At 43.7% G+C, this 12,091-nt stretch overlaps 1 non-coding gene across 1 annotated transcript; it reads left to right on the forward strand.

Moving 5' to 3' along the window:
• Positions 1-11,551: 11,551 nt before the first annotated feature.
• LOC115029636 lies at positions 11,552-11,682 on the forward strand. Its single transcript, XR_003835201.1, has one exon. It is a non-coding gene; the product is annotated as a small nucleolar RNA SNORA17 (small nucleolar RNA).
• Positions 11,683-12,091: the final 409 nt, after the last annotated feature.

The raw sequence follows: 12,091 nt of genomic DNA on the forward strand, positions 1-12,091 counted from the left end.
GACAAGGGACATTCAAGGAAGGAAGGAAGCAAGCAAGGGGTTTTTTTTGTTGTTGTTGTTTGTTTATTTGTTTCATTTTGTTTTTTTATAATAATGTTCTTTCTTCTTGGTGTTTTAAAAACCAAATACCAGCATACCATATTTTCAGAAAGGATTTAGACTTGACAGATTCCCAATAAAATGTATTGATAAGCTGTATTTAAATCTCTCACTAGTTCTGCCTGGTGTTTTAGTCAAGTAAGGAATCTCAAAAATAAATAGAAACACCGACAATCAAACTCTAACGCTGACTTGTTGACTTTGGTGCCCTCCTAACTTTGTACTTTATCAAAATCCCTGAGTCAGCATCCAATACTTCCCCCTCCTGGCTGCCCCTTGCGGATATACTGATCTTTTCTGATTTTAAAGGTCCATGTTAAGAGGATAGAAGATTGAGAGCTTTTTTTTCCCCCCTTTAAAGATTTATTATTATATCTAAGTACACTTAGCTGTCTTCAGATGCACCAGAAGAGGGCATCAGATCTCATTATGGATGGTTGTGAGCCACCATGGGTTTGCTGGGATTTGAACTCAGGACCTTCGGAAGGGCAGTCGGTGCTCTTAACCACTGAGCCATCTCCCCAGCCCGATTGAGAGCTTTAGACACATGTGTGAAGTTGGTAATTTAAGTCCCATGTTAACTTTAGGAAGAAGCATGGGTTGTATGTCTTAGGGTTTTACTGCTGTGAACAGACACCATGACCAAAGCAACTCTCATAAGGACTACATTTAATTGGGGCTGGCTTACAGTTTCAGAGGTTCAGTCCATTATCATCCAAGCAGGAACAATGGCAAGCATCCAGGCAGGCTTGGTGCAGGAGGACCTGAGTTCTACATCTTCATCTGAAGGCTGCGAGCAGAATACTGTCTTCCAGGCAGCTAGGCATAGGGTCTTAAAGTGACACGCCTACTCCAACAAGGCCACACCTCCAAATCATGCCACTTCCTGGGCCAAGCACACATAAACCATCACAGGTTGTGACAGGAAGTTGTATCCATTTACCCTCAGACCAGTCCTCCTCTCTCGGCTGTCTTTCCACCATCTTCCCATTGGCTTCTCTGACCTCATTTCTTCTTTCTCTCCTACATCCTACTTCTGTCTATCTAGGTGACACCCTTCTTGCATCCTCGGCACGGATTCCACCTTACATCCAGCCTGCAACATAGCATGCTTACATCATCGCCATCACCTGAGAGTTGATGCTCACCCTCTAGATTTTCCTGTCCACCTACATATGGAAAGCTCCCCTGTTAGAAGCCCTATCTACCTCTCCATCATATTAGGATCACCCTTGCCAGATGTGGCACACCCTTTACGGGTATAACCTTACTTCCAAGAAAACAAACCAGTTGCCTCACCCTTTGATTAGCCTCAGATATCTCTCCCCACTCAGGGCGACCCATTGATAGCTGTTTTGGAAACAAGTTCTTGAGAAAAGAGTGATCATGAGTTTGTGGTTGCGGTTCTGTGACTTCAAATTCTTTAAGCCCTGCCTCTACGCTCTTTTAGGGTCTGCCCAGCATGGCATGGTCAGTGGGGACCTGAACTGTGTGTCCATCCATGTCCAGCCTTTTCTATCAGGGGAGAGGTCCCATGCATTGTCAAATATAAGTGATAAGAGAAATAATGAGGAAGAATAAGACATGAAAACTAACTTTAAAATTAGTATTTGTACATATGACTTCTTCAGATTCCAGGAAAATGACTTAAAAAGAGATAAGATTTTTTTCGTAGGGTGTTTCTTTGTGAGCATATGATTAGTGAGCATATGAACAAGTATTATGTGGGGGCTGATAACTCTCAGGAGTACAGCCCTAGTTACACAAAGATCTGGCTAATGCTTGAAAGCACCACTTATGAGAAGTTCACTTCTGACGTGTAGAGGGGAGGGCTTGATAGCTTCTCCCAGTGATCGCTTTCCTTGTGCTACTTGGTAGTGTTTTGCCTCCTTTTACAAGACAAATTTACATTACAACACATATGCACAATATCTATATTGGGTATATGTGATATATATATAGAGAGAGAGACAGCATAGAGAAATGGGAATATAAGCAAAATAGTTTATAGTATTTGAAGAATCTATGAAACATTTCCATCCAAAAATTATATTTCAAAGGCAAAATTAATCCTAGAAAGGGCTTATTTCTCAAGCATTTGAAATGAACACTTTAGAAACCAAATTTACCTGAATCATAAAACATGACAAAACAAAATGTTTACTTGTAGATTCACATATTTTAACCAGCACCCCATTTGTATAGCTCTCTAAAATTGAGTTTCTGGTGTTTTTCCAATGGTTGCGTAATTTAAAGAATGCTTTGGAAAATGTTTGTCGGTAACAATCATCAATGTTATCTTTTAAATGTTTAAATAAATCTTAAAACGTTCACAACTGCAATCATCTCCAGAGAACGTTGGTTTTTTTTCCTTCCGTTTTGCTTTGGGAGTTGCAAACCTACGAACAGTTAGTGACAAGAATGAACTGCTCCTTCTACATGGAACTTGACCATTTTTTAAAAATCTTTCTAATCTCCCTTCCTTTCTTTTCCATTCTTGAAAATACTTTACAGATCTCCCTAAATGCTGAAGCACTAACTTTCTAAAAATAAAAAACATGTTATCTTATAGTCTCTTACACAACCACATTTCTCAAAATCCAGAAGATTAGCACTGATACAAGACTGCTTTCCAAAGAGCATTTCCTTCTTTCTGCCCTGGGGAACAGAGTCTATTCCATGTAAGCTCACACTGCCTTTGAGTGCCTCTTATGCCACATGGCTTTAAGGCCTTTTCTTTATTATTATTATTTTGGCTTGTTTGTTTTCCGTCCAGAACAGTTCCCTCTTCTCTGTTTGTCTTCCATGGCATTTTCTTATTTATAGAGTAGCGGTCACTTGGTTAATAGAATGCTCCTGTCTTGGGTTTGTCTGATCATTTCCTCATGCTTTTTGACAGGTTATGCATTTGGGCAAGAACAGTACAGGAGTAACATTGTGTCTTTCTTAGCACAACCCAGCAGGAGGCTCAGGATGTTGGTTTATCCCATTATTAGTGAGACGAAGCTTGATCACTTCTTCACTGTGAAAACATTGTGCTCTACTTTTGTGATGAGTTATCTGACACATAGCAACTGTGTTCATAATTTCCAGAAGCTGGAATCTCCTCAGATATCAAGGATGGCTGGCTTAGCAACGTGTGCACTGCATGCTCAGATACACTGTGTAGCAAAGGCAGCAAGCTACTGATGCCAGGAGTAATGGCATGAACCTTGAAACCCTTGCACTGAGTGTAGGAAGCCATGTTCACAACATGTATTCTCTGTAAATTATTTTGATTTTACAGATTGACTTTTATTGTCACCCAGCTCCACTTCTCACTAAAGCTTTGTTTCCTGGTCCACTAAAATGTAACAAATAGACACAACTTACTCCAGTCACTACGGAGCCATGGTTAACTGTATCCCCTCAAACCATGAGCCAAAAGCCATTCCTCTTCCCTTAAGTTGCTTCTCATATCTGGTCACGGGGATGAGAAAAGTAACTGACAAGATGGTAAGGACTTAAGACTATGTATGACAAGAAAGCAAAGAAAAGGCTAAGGTAGTAGTAGATTGAACCAGTATCCTGAATTCAGTGGTTAACAACGGTCTCTATCTACACTGAAAACTGTAAATCTAGTCACCAAAAATAAGTGAAATTGATAGTATGCTTCTTTTTGGCTTTTTGTTTGTTTGTTTGTTTGTTTTGGTTTTGGTTTGGGTTTGGGTTTTTTTTTTTGTTTTGTTTTGTTTTTTTGAGACAGGGTTTCTCTATAGTCCTGGCTGTCCTGGAACTCACTTTGTAGACCAGGTTGGCCTCAAACTCAGAAATCTGGCTGCCTCTGCCTCCTGAGTGCTGGGATTAAAGTCATGCACCTCCACAACCGACTTAGTATGCTTCTTTTTAAAGATTTTAATTTTTGTGTGTAATTAGTGTCTGTGCACTTGAGTGCAGTGGCTACGGAAGCCAGAAGAGAGCATCAGACTCCCTGGAGTTGAGTTACAGGTGGCTATAACTGCACATGGATGCTGGGAACCCAACTCCAGAGTCCTCTGTAGTGCAATATACACTCTTAGTCACTGAGCCATCTCTCCAGCCTTCTGTCTTAGTTACATTTGTATTGCTACGACAAGACACCATGTCCAAGACAACTTATGAAGGGTTCATGGTTCTAGAAGATTAGAGTCCATGAGCATTACAGTGGGGAGTATGGCAGCAGGCAGGAAGGCATGGCACTGAAGCAGAGGCTGACAGCCTGCATCTTGATCCACAGCAGGAGGCAGAGACTTAATTAGAAACAGAGACTTTTAAAGCTTTGAGATCTTTAACCAATGATACACCTCCCTCAACAGGACCATACCTGCTACTGCTTTCCAAAACAGTTCAAGCAGCGGGGACCAAGCATTCAAATATATAAACCTTGATGGGAGCCATGCTCGTTCACACCACCACACTCTTTTTAAATAACATCTTAAATAATGTTTGTAAGGAGTTCTTAGAGACTATCTGGACTTCCTATTTCCTAATAAACACGCAGCTTGTATATAACCCAGTTCTTTTTGTCTCCACCGGAGTTTATAGCTCTACCTCCACATAAGCTTGATAGTGGCATGCAGACGTTACAGCTCTTATTGTCTTTCTCTAGTGGTCAATCAATCCTAGTCAGAGAAACCAAAATATAGATATTGCTTGAGACAGTACTTTTCCCATACAGGCACCCTTGGGAATTTCTGAGCAAAACTTGTATGGTTTCTCTTAATTCATATATAGACCTAGAAAACCTGTGGCTATAAAAAACACCTGCATCCGGTGATCTAGTTCAGGCTTGCTGAGTGTCACGTGACACTGCCCTGCACATCTGCAGCTGAGTCAAGAAACCTGAAAGGATGGCACAGCAGAATTCCGAAGCATGGACTGAATGGTCACGTGAACTTGAAAAGCAAAGGATTTCTTAAGTGAACCATCTACCTCTTGTCCAAAGCAGACCACAGGCAGCAGTCAGGAAAAGGGAGCTGTTTGATATTAATGAGCCAATTTAGAGTCTTTCTATACTGCTACATTGTCTTAAGTACCAACTGCTCCAGAGAAACTTTTTCTTCTAAACATTACACACACTGTAGTTCTTAGCTACTGTCCCTGGCATACTACATCAAATTATAACTTTCTTTTTTTAATAGAACTAAAGACAAATGTTTTTCTTCCATCTCTTTATAAAACAGTATCTTTAGATTTCAAGATTATTTTAAATCAACCCACTTTCAAATTTGCCATTGGAGACCATGTATCTGTGTAAATTCACAATTGCCTGGCTGTGGTAGCCCAGACAAGGCTCAGAAAGAAGAGAATTAAGATACTGCTGTCCTAATGGGTGTGGCACCACACACATTTACCCCCAGCATTCAGAAGGCAGAGGTAGGTGAATCTCCTTGAGTTCCAGGCCAGCCTACCTTACAAAGCAAATTCCAGGACAGTCAGAGCTACAGGAAGAAACCTTGTCTCAAAAAACTAAACAAAGCAAGCAAGCAAACAAAGAATTCTGCTGTTGGAGACAAAGTTCGGAGCAGAGCCTGAAGGAATGACCATCCAGAGACTGCCCCACTTGGGGATCCACCCCATAAACAACCACCAAACCCAGATACTATGGCACATGCCAACAAGATCTGTTGACAGGAGCCTGATATAGCTGTCTCCTGTGAGACTCTGCCAGTGCCTGGCAAATACAGAAGTGGATGCTCACAGTCATCCATTGGACGGAGCACAAGTTCCCCAATGAAGGAGCCGGAGAATCCCAGGGAGCTGAAGGAGACTGAAGCCCCATTGAAGAAACATCAATATGAACTACCCAGTACTCCCAGAGCTCCTTGGAACTATACCACCAATCAGAGAAAACATATGGTGGAACTTGTGGCTCTAGCTATATGTGTAGCAGAGGATGGCCTAGTCAGTCATCAATGGGAGGAGAAGCCCTTGGTCCTGTGAAGGCTCTATGCCCCAGTATAGGGGAATGCCAGGACCAGGAATGGGAGTGGGTGGGCTGGGGAGCAGGGGAAAGAGGAGGGGATAGGGGATTTTCAGAGGGGAAACTAGGAAAGAGGATAACATTTGAAATGTAATTAAGAAAATATCTAATAAAAAATTTAAATTAAAAAAAATCCTGCTGTTGGTACAAGACAGCTTCCATCCAAAACAAATGTCGTGACTCTACTCTTTGAGTTAGAAAACAAACACAGAGTAGTTAAATTTCTTTTTATGTTGTGCTGCATAACCAAAAAAATTGCAAATCTCATTCTGCTGTTAAAATCCCTAGAAAAGGGCCAGAATGCTACTCAGTGTAGAAAAGCACCTGCTGGGCTAACCTGGCGTCCTGGTCTGAATCCCTGGTACCCACAGTAGCAGGAGAGAACTGACTCCTGAAGTCAGCCTGTGACCTCTACACATGCAATGTGACACATGTGTGCCCACATTCCTACACACATGATACACCCGAGGATACCCACACCATAATAAACATAATATCCAATAACTATGAAAACATGTTATTGACCCCTATAGAAGTCAAGCCTTCCAAAAGAGGCACACAGCAGAAGGACCGCTTTGTCTCAGTCTGTCCCTTGCTGTTCATCACTTTTCTCCTTCCAGCCCTCCTCCTGTGGTCCTCAGTCTGCAGGGTTCTTAATGCTTTCTTCATGTGTGGCTTACTCCCACACACCCTGAAACACTCACCCCTGACCTCTCCCAAAAGCTGCTCCTGCCCTGCTACGGCCTGGCTCTGTGTAGCTCTTTCATACAATGTTATAATAACAACTGGCTTTAATCTTTATATTTATTTTTATTAACTGAGTTCCGGAGAAGGGGCTGTGCTAATGAAAAGCTCGGCATCCTGCAGACATTCAGCGATATTGGGTGAAGAAGAAAAGAAGGAGAAGAGAGGGATTCAGGGAAGGAGGAAGGAAGGAAAGAAGGGGAGAGAGAGAATAAAGGGCACATTAAAAGATGTGAGTGAAGCTGGTGTTGATGTTAAGCTAGGAGTACAAGAAAATAGTAGCTAGACTGTTTCTCGGCGCCATCGTTCACTTTCAAAGCTCAGACACACTACCATTGTGCCAGAAGGCCCCCCTTAATACTCAGCTTTCTGAAAAACTGAAACTCACATCCATTCTAGTGTGATGTCTGTGATAAAATGCTGAGCAAAAGCAACTACAGGGGAGAAAGGAAGTTATTTTGTTTGCACTTACTGTATCACCATTATCGAGGGAAGGAAGGGTAGAAACCACAGAAGAAACATGGAGGTGGGAACTGAAGCAGAGGCCATAGAGGAGTGGTGTTTAGTGGCTTGCTTTTCAAAGCTTGTTCAGCTTGCTTTCTTATGCAATCCAGGAACACCTGCCTAGGGAGTGAACTGCCCACAGTGGGCTAGGCCCTCCCACCTCAACCATTAATCAAAGAAATGCCCCTACAGATTTGCCAATCTGTTGTAGCCAATTCCTCAATTTCAGTTCCCTCTTCCCAGGTGACTCTATCTGGTGTCACGTGTGACAAAAACTAACCAACACTCTACCGTAAAAGATTCACTTTGCAGGTTTAGAATTCGGAATCTGAGGGGTTGGATGAGATGGTATACACCTTTCATCACATGACTTTGGAGGCAGAGGAAGGTGAGTCTCTGTGTTCAATGCCAAGATCAGCTAGGGCTACATAGTGAGACTCTATCTGAGAGAGGGAGGGAGAGAGGGGAGAGAAAGGGTGGGGGAAGAAGAGAGAAGAGAAGAGAGAGAGAAGAAGAGAGGAGAGAGAGAAGAGATAAGAGAGAGAATGAATTAGGAGTATGGGAAAGAAAAGGCTACAGGAGTAACTTACTTACTTGGCTTAATTAACTTGACATATATGCGTCCCTGTGTTTGATCTCCTTCGTGTGGTGGTGCACCTCTATAATGCACAAAAGCAGAAGAATCAAAGTACAAAGGTCACCCTCACCTACAGAGCAACTTTGATGCTAACCTGTACTATATGGGACTCGGTCTCAGGAGAAAATGAAAAGGTCATCTGTGTCTAAAGATGACGGCAATACCCAAGCCAGAGATGGGCTTGGTGAGCCAAGGACCAAGACTCAGAAACTGAGATCCTTCAGCAACAATGTGCACACACCCAGATCCAGTGTGTGTGCTTCCACACTGCTTTGCGGCAGCAACTTTGAGGTGGGAAAGTGGCACACATTTCCTCCTCTGGAGAAACTGAGCTCCTAAGATAGTAATTCGATAAAGGCGATCCTGTCAGCAGCAGCCAGACTTTCAGCAGCGTTCCGGGATCCATGTCCCACAGAAGGGCGAGAAAGTGCCCTGCCTCCCTCACGATAATGTGCTGATTCAGCTAATTTAGCTAGCGTGGCACCAGATTTGCAAGTGCTCTGTGCACATGACGTCTGCCTCTTTGAGCTGAACTCCAAGGAAAGGTTTCCCTCGAGGTTAAGCCAGGCTGCCTGAAAGCAGTATGACTGTCGCCCTGGTCACGTTATCTGAACCGCAGGATTTCCCAGGGCTTAGGTTTCCAATGCTTCACTCTGATTTCTTGGGGCGATAAGTAAGCTTACTCATTTTGAAACACCTTTTTTTGTTTTGTTTTTAGTGGTCACCCTTAGATAGCAGCAAACCCTTAGATAATTTTTCTTGTGCGTAGGGCAGGGAAGAGATTTGCCTTCGATGGTTACCCTTTACTAGAATGTCGTTAAGGAAACTCCTCCCCCTTTTCCTTCCAGACTTCGCGAAACACAAAACCATCTACTGTTAAGATCTCCCTGTATCTAGCGAGTTTTAGTTTTATTCTCAATTCCTTGAGATGCAGAGATCAGGTCGCCCGCACACTAGTAGTTAAATATGGTGGGTGGGAGAAGCTGTCTTTCACCTTTAGCCAAAAATCTTTTACGTTGTTTCTGCCCTTTGCCTGGTCACCCATCTGCTCTGGAAATCAGAAAACGAGTTATAAAGCCTAATTGGACTCAAACTGTAAAAGAAAAGCCAAAGGGGGTGGGGTGGGCGTACGAAGAGAAAGGCTGTGCACGAATCTACTCGTCCCATCCCCCACTCCCTCCCCCGGCGTCCATGCAGACTTCTCCAGAGTCTGGATCACTAATGAACAGTGGCCGAGTGGCCACTTTTGCATCTGAGGTATGCTATTATCCTCTCTTCTCTATTCTCTTCTCTCTCTTCTATTATTTTCCCCCCTCCCTCTCCTTCCCCTCCCCTCCACCTCTCTTTAATTAGGGGTCCTGGAGGGGGAGGCTCCTCATTGTTTCTGACAGACAGCTTCCGAGAGAGAGCAGTGCGACTCTGGAACCCGCCCCCCCCCTTTTTTTTTGAAGAATTGTTTCGTTGAGGCGAAGCCCCACCACACCGGGAACATTATTATCACTCGTAGCAGCGTAGCAGCGAAGGAGGAAGGAACGTCTTCCTTGGGCGGTAACCGAGGAGCTGGTGAAGTCCTGTTTCTGAAAGCCTTGTCTCCTAGGACGGAAAACCTGGAGAGAGTACCTCAGTTTTCACTGATGCTCACAATAAGATACCAAACACACACACACACACACAGAGCAAGATTTCACGAGTAAGGCTTATCCCCCACGATAAGCATGTCACCTGCCTGCCTGCCTTCCTCACTTCCCTTTTCTCCCCCCGCCGGGTTTTAAAAGCGACCCTCAGCCCACTAAATCGACTCCTTCATATGAAGACGTGGCAACCTCTGCTCTTTGAAAAACACTCCGTGGTTTGCCCTTTTATTTCTCTCACCCTGTAACTCAATATTAGAGTGATTCCGAATTGAGGACAAGCCTGATGAGTTTGAGGCGTGGGATAAAGGAATCCGACCAGCTCTGAGCTCATTGTGTTTTTAAACCTTGCTCTGTGTGTTCATTCTCGCCACAGCGAGGATGCTATTATCTTTGCTCAGAGAGCAGACAGTCCCCGGCCTGTTTCCCCCTGTTTCTCTTTGATCCCTGCAGCCAGCCCAGCCCAGCCCCCAGCCCTCCGTTCAGATTGGCAGAGGCTACTGGGACTCTGGGAATTTGCGGGGCTGCAGCCTGCTGAGCGTTCACTGCTCCACCCGAGAGCTCTTCCTCCTCCCTGCTGAGCGTTCATTCTGGATCTTTGGCGTCCATGGTTGATTTTTTGCGCTTTTCTGGTGTTTATTCTCTAACTGCACACGGGCTTTTTAGTTTGTTGCTCAGGAGATGACAAAAGCGAGTGAAGATTTTGTTTTAGTCGTGTGTTTGCTAGCTAGGATCTCATCAGGGAAGAATTTGTCCACTCAAAAGTTGCTTTTGTAAAGCAATTAAAAATTAGTAAATGTTTTAGCCTGGGACGGCGGTGCACACCTGGAATTCTTGCAATCCCGAGTGGGAGGATTCTGAGTTCAAAGCCATCCTTGCCCTTCTAGTGAGTTCAAGGCCTACCTGTACTACATAATACCTTGTTTAAAAATAAAAAGAATAAACAAATTAAATGTTCTGAAATTAATTTCTGGAGCATTTTTTATTATTTCTGGCATATTTTTAATGTTTTAGACCTAGGTGGACTGTAGGCAGTCACAGATTAGGGGTATTCACATTCCTACTAGGCCAGTGGGAAGCCTTTGGGGAGTGGCATATTAGATAGCCTGCACATCAGATATTTACATTATAATACGATTCATACCAGCAGCAAAATTAGTTATGAAGTAGCAATAAAGGTTGGAGGTCACCACAACATGCAGAGAGTGTTAGGAAGGCTGAGAACCACTGGTCTAGACTAAATGCTATACCTACCTTATCCCTAGCAAAGGCTAGTCATGGTTTGTCTCTACAGCCTCTATTCCTTAACCTAAGTCTGATTCACTGTTTGCCTTTGAAAGATTCCTATCTCTAATTAGAGAGGGTCAAAGGAGGGTAATAGAGTGAAAAGTTCAGTGGGTCATTAGGAAAATGTCACAAATCCCATTGGTTTGGAAACCACTTCATTTGAGAGGGTATTTTTTTATTATCTATTACGTCTATGTATTGATTATGAATAATGGGTTTCACTGTGACACTTTCACATATGGATATATTTTTCCCACATTCAACCCCTGCTCCCCCAAATGAGAAGGTTTTCACAGAAGTCAATATGGCGTGTCTCTTGGCTTGCTGCTGGACATAAAGCCAGGACTTCATGCAGAGAAACCATGAGCTCTGCTCACACAACATGGCTGAAACCACAAGACACAGAGGCCATATGAGGACTCAGATCTTTCCTGACAACCCAAATGCTGTTGTGCTGTAGAAATACAAAATATTAGCTAAATGCAACGGCCCAAACCTGGAATCCTAGCTCTAAGGAGGCAAAGGCAGATCTCTGTTAGCTCCAGGCCAGTCAGGCCAACAGAGCAAGACCCTGATATTTTTCTTTTTGTTTTGGGGGGGGGGGTTGTTTTTTGTTTGTTTAAAAAACACACACACAAGAAACAAAATGGTGCCCATAGAAGCATTGCAGGTGTGAGTATTCTGTCACATGTGCGTCTGCAGGTGGCAGAGAGGAGAGAGGCTACACCTTTGCTCAGTGTTCTGACCCGTGAACACCTGACTGGGTGTAGCCTGACACTCCCTGGGGGGAAAAAAAAAAAAGACGAGAGCCTGATTACCAGGAAGAAAGGCAAGATAGAGACTAGAAAAACCACACCTGGAACCATGGGGACCTTGGCAGGAGTAAACCGGAAACAGACGACCCTCACATGGGGCCACTCCTGCAGGTCAGGGTAAGGAGCTAGCCCAAGATGACCATGAGGCCTGGACCAGGAGCTAAGCTGGGATAAGCACCAGTCTAGCATCACTCAGGCCTGGGGAAACAGCCCTTGGCTAAGATAACCCCTGCCTGGTGCTGTAATGCACAGGCACATAGCATTCCTGAGACCACTTCTGAGACGATCCCAGACACTCAGAGATAGATCCCTGTGCCACTAAGAGGAACATGTAAGTGGTAAAGTGGAAGAGAAAAAGAAACAGAAGGATGTA

Source organism: Mus caroli, chromosome 16 (genome assembly GCF_900094665.2).
Source record: "Mus caroli chromosome 16, CAROLI_EIJ_v1.1, whole genome shotgun sequence".
Taxonomy (NCBI): Eukaryota; Metazoa; Chordata; class Mammalia; order Rodentia; family Muridae; genus Mus; species Mus caroli.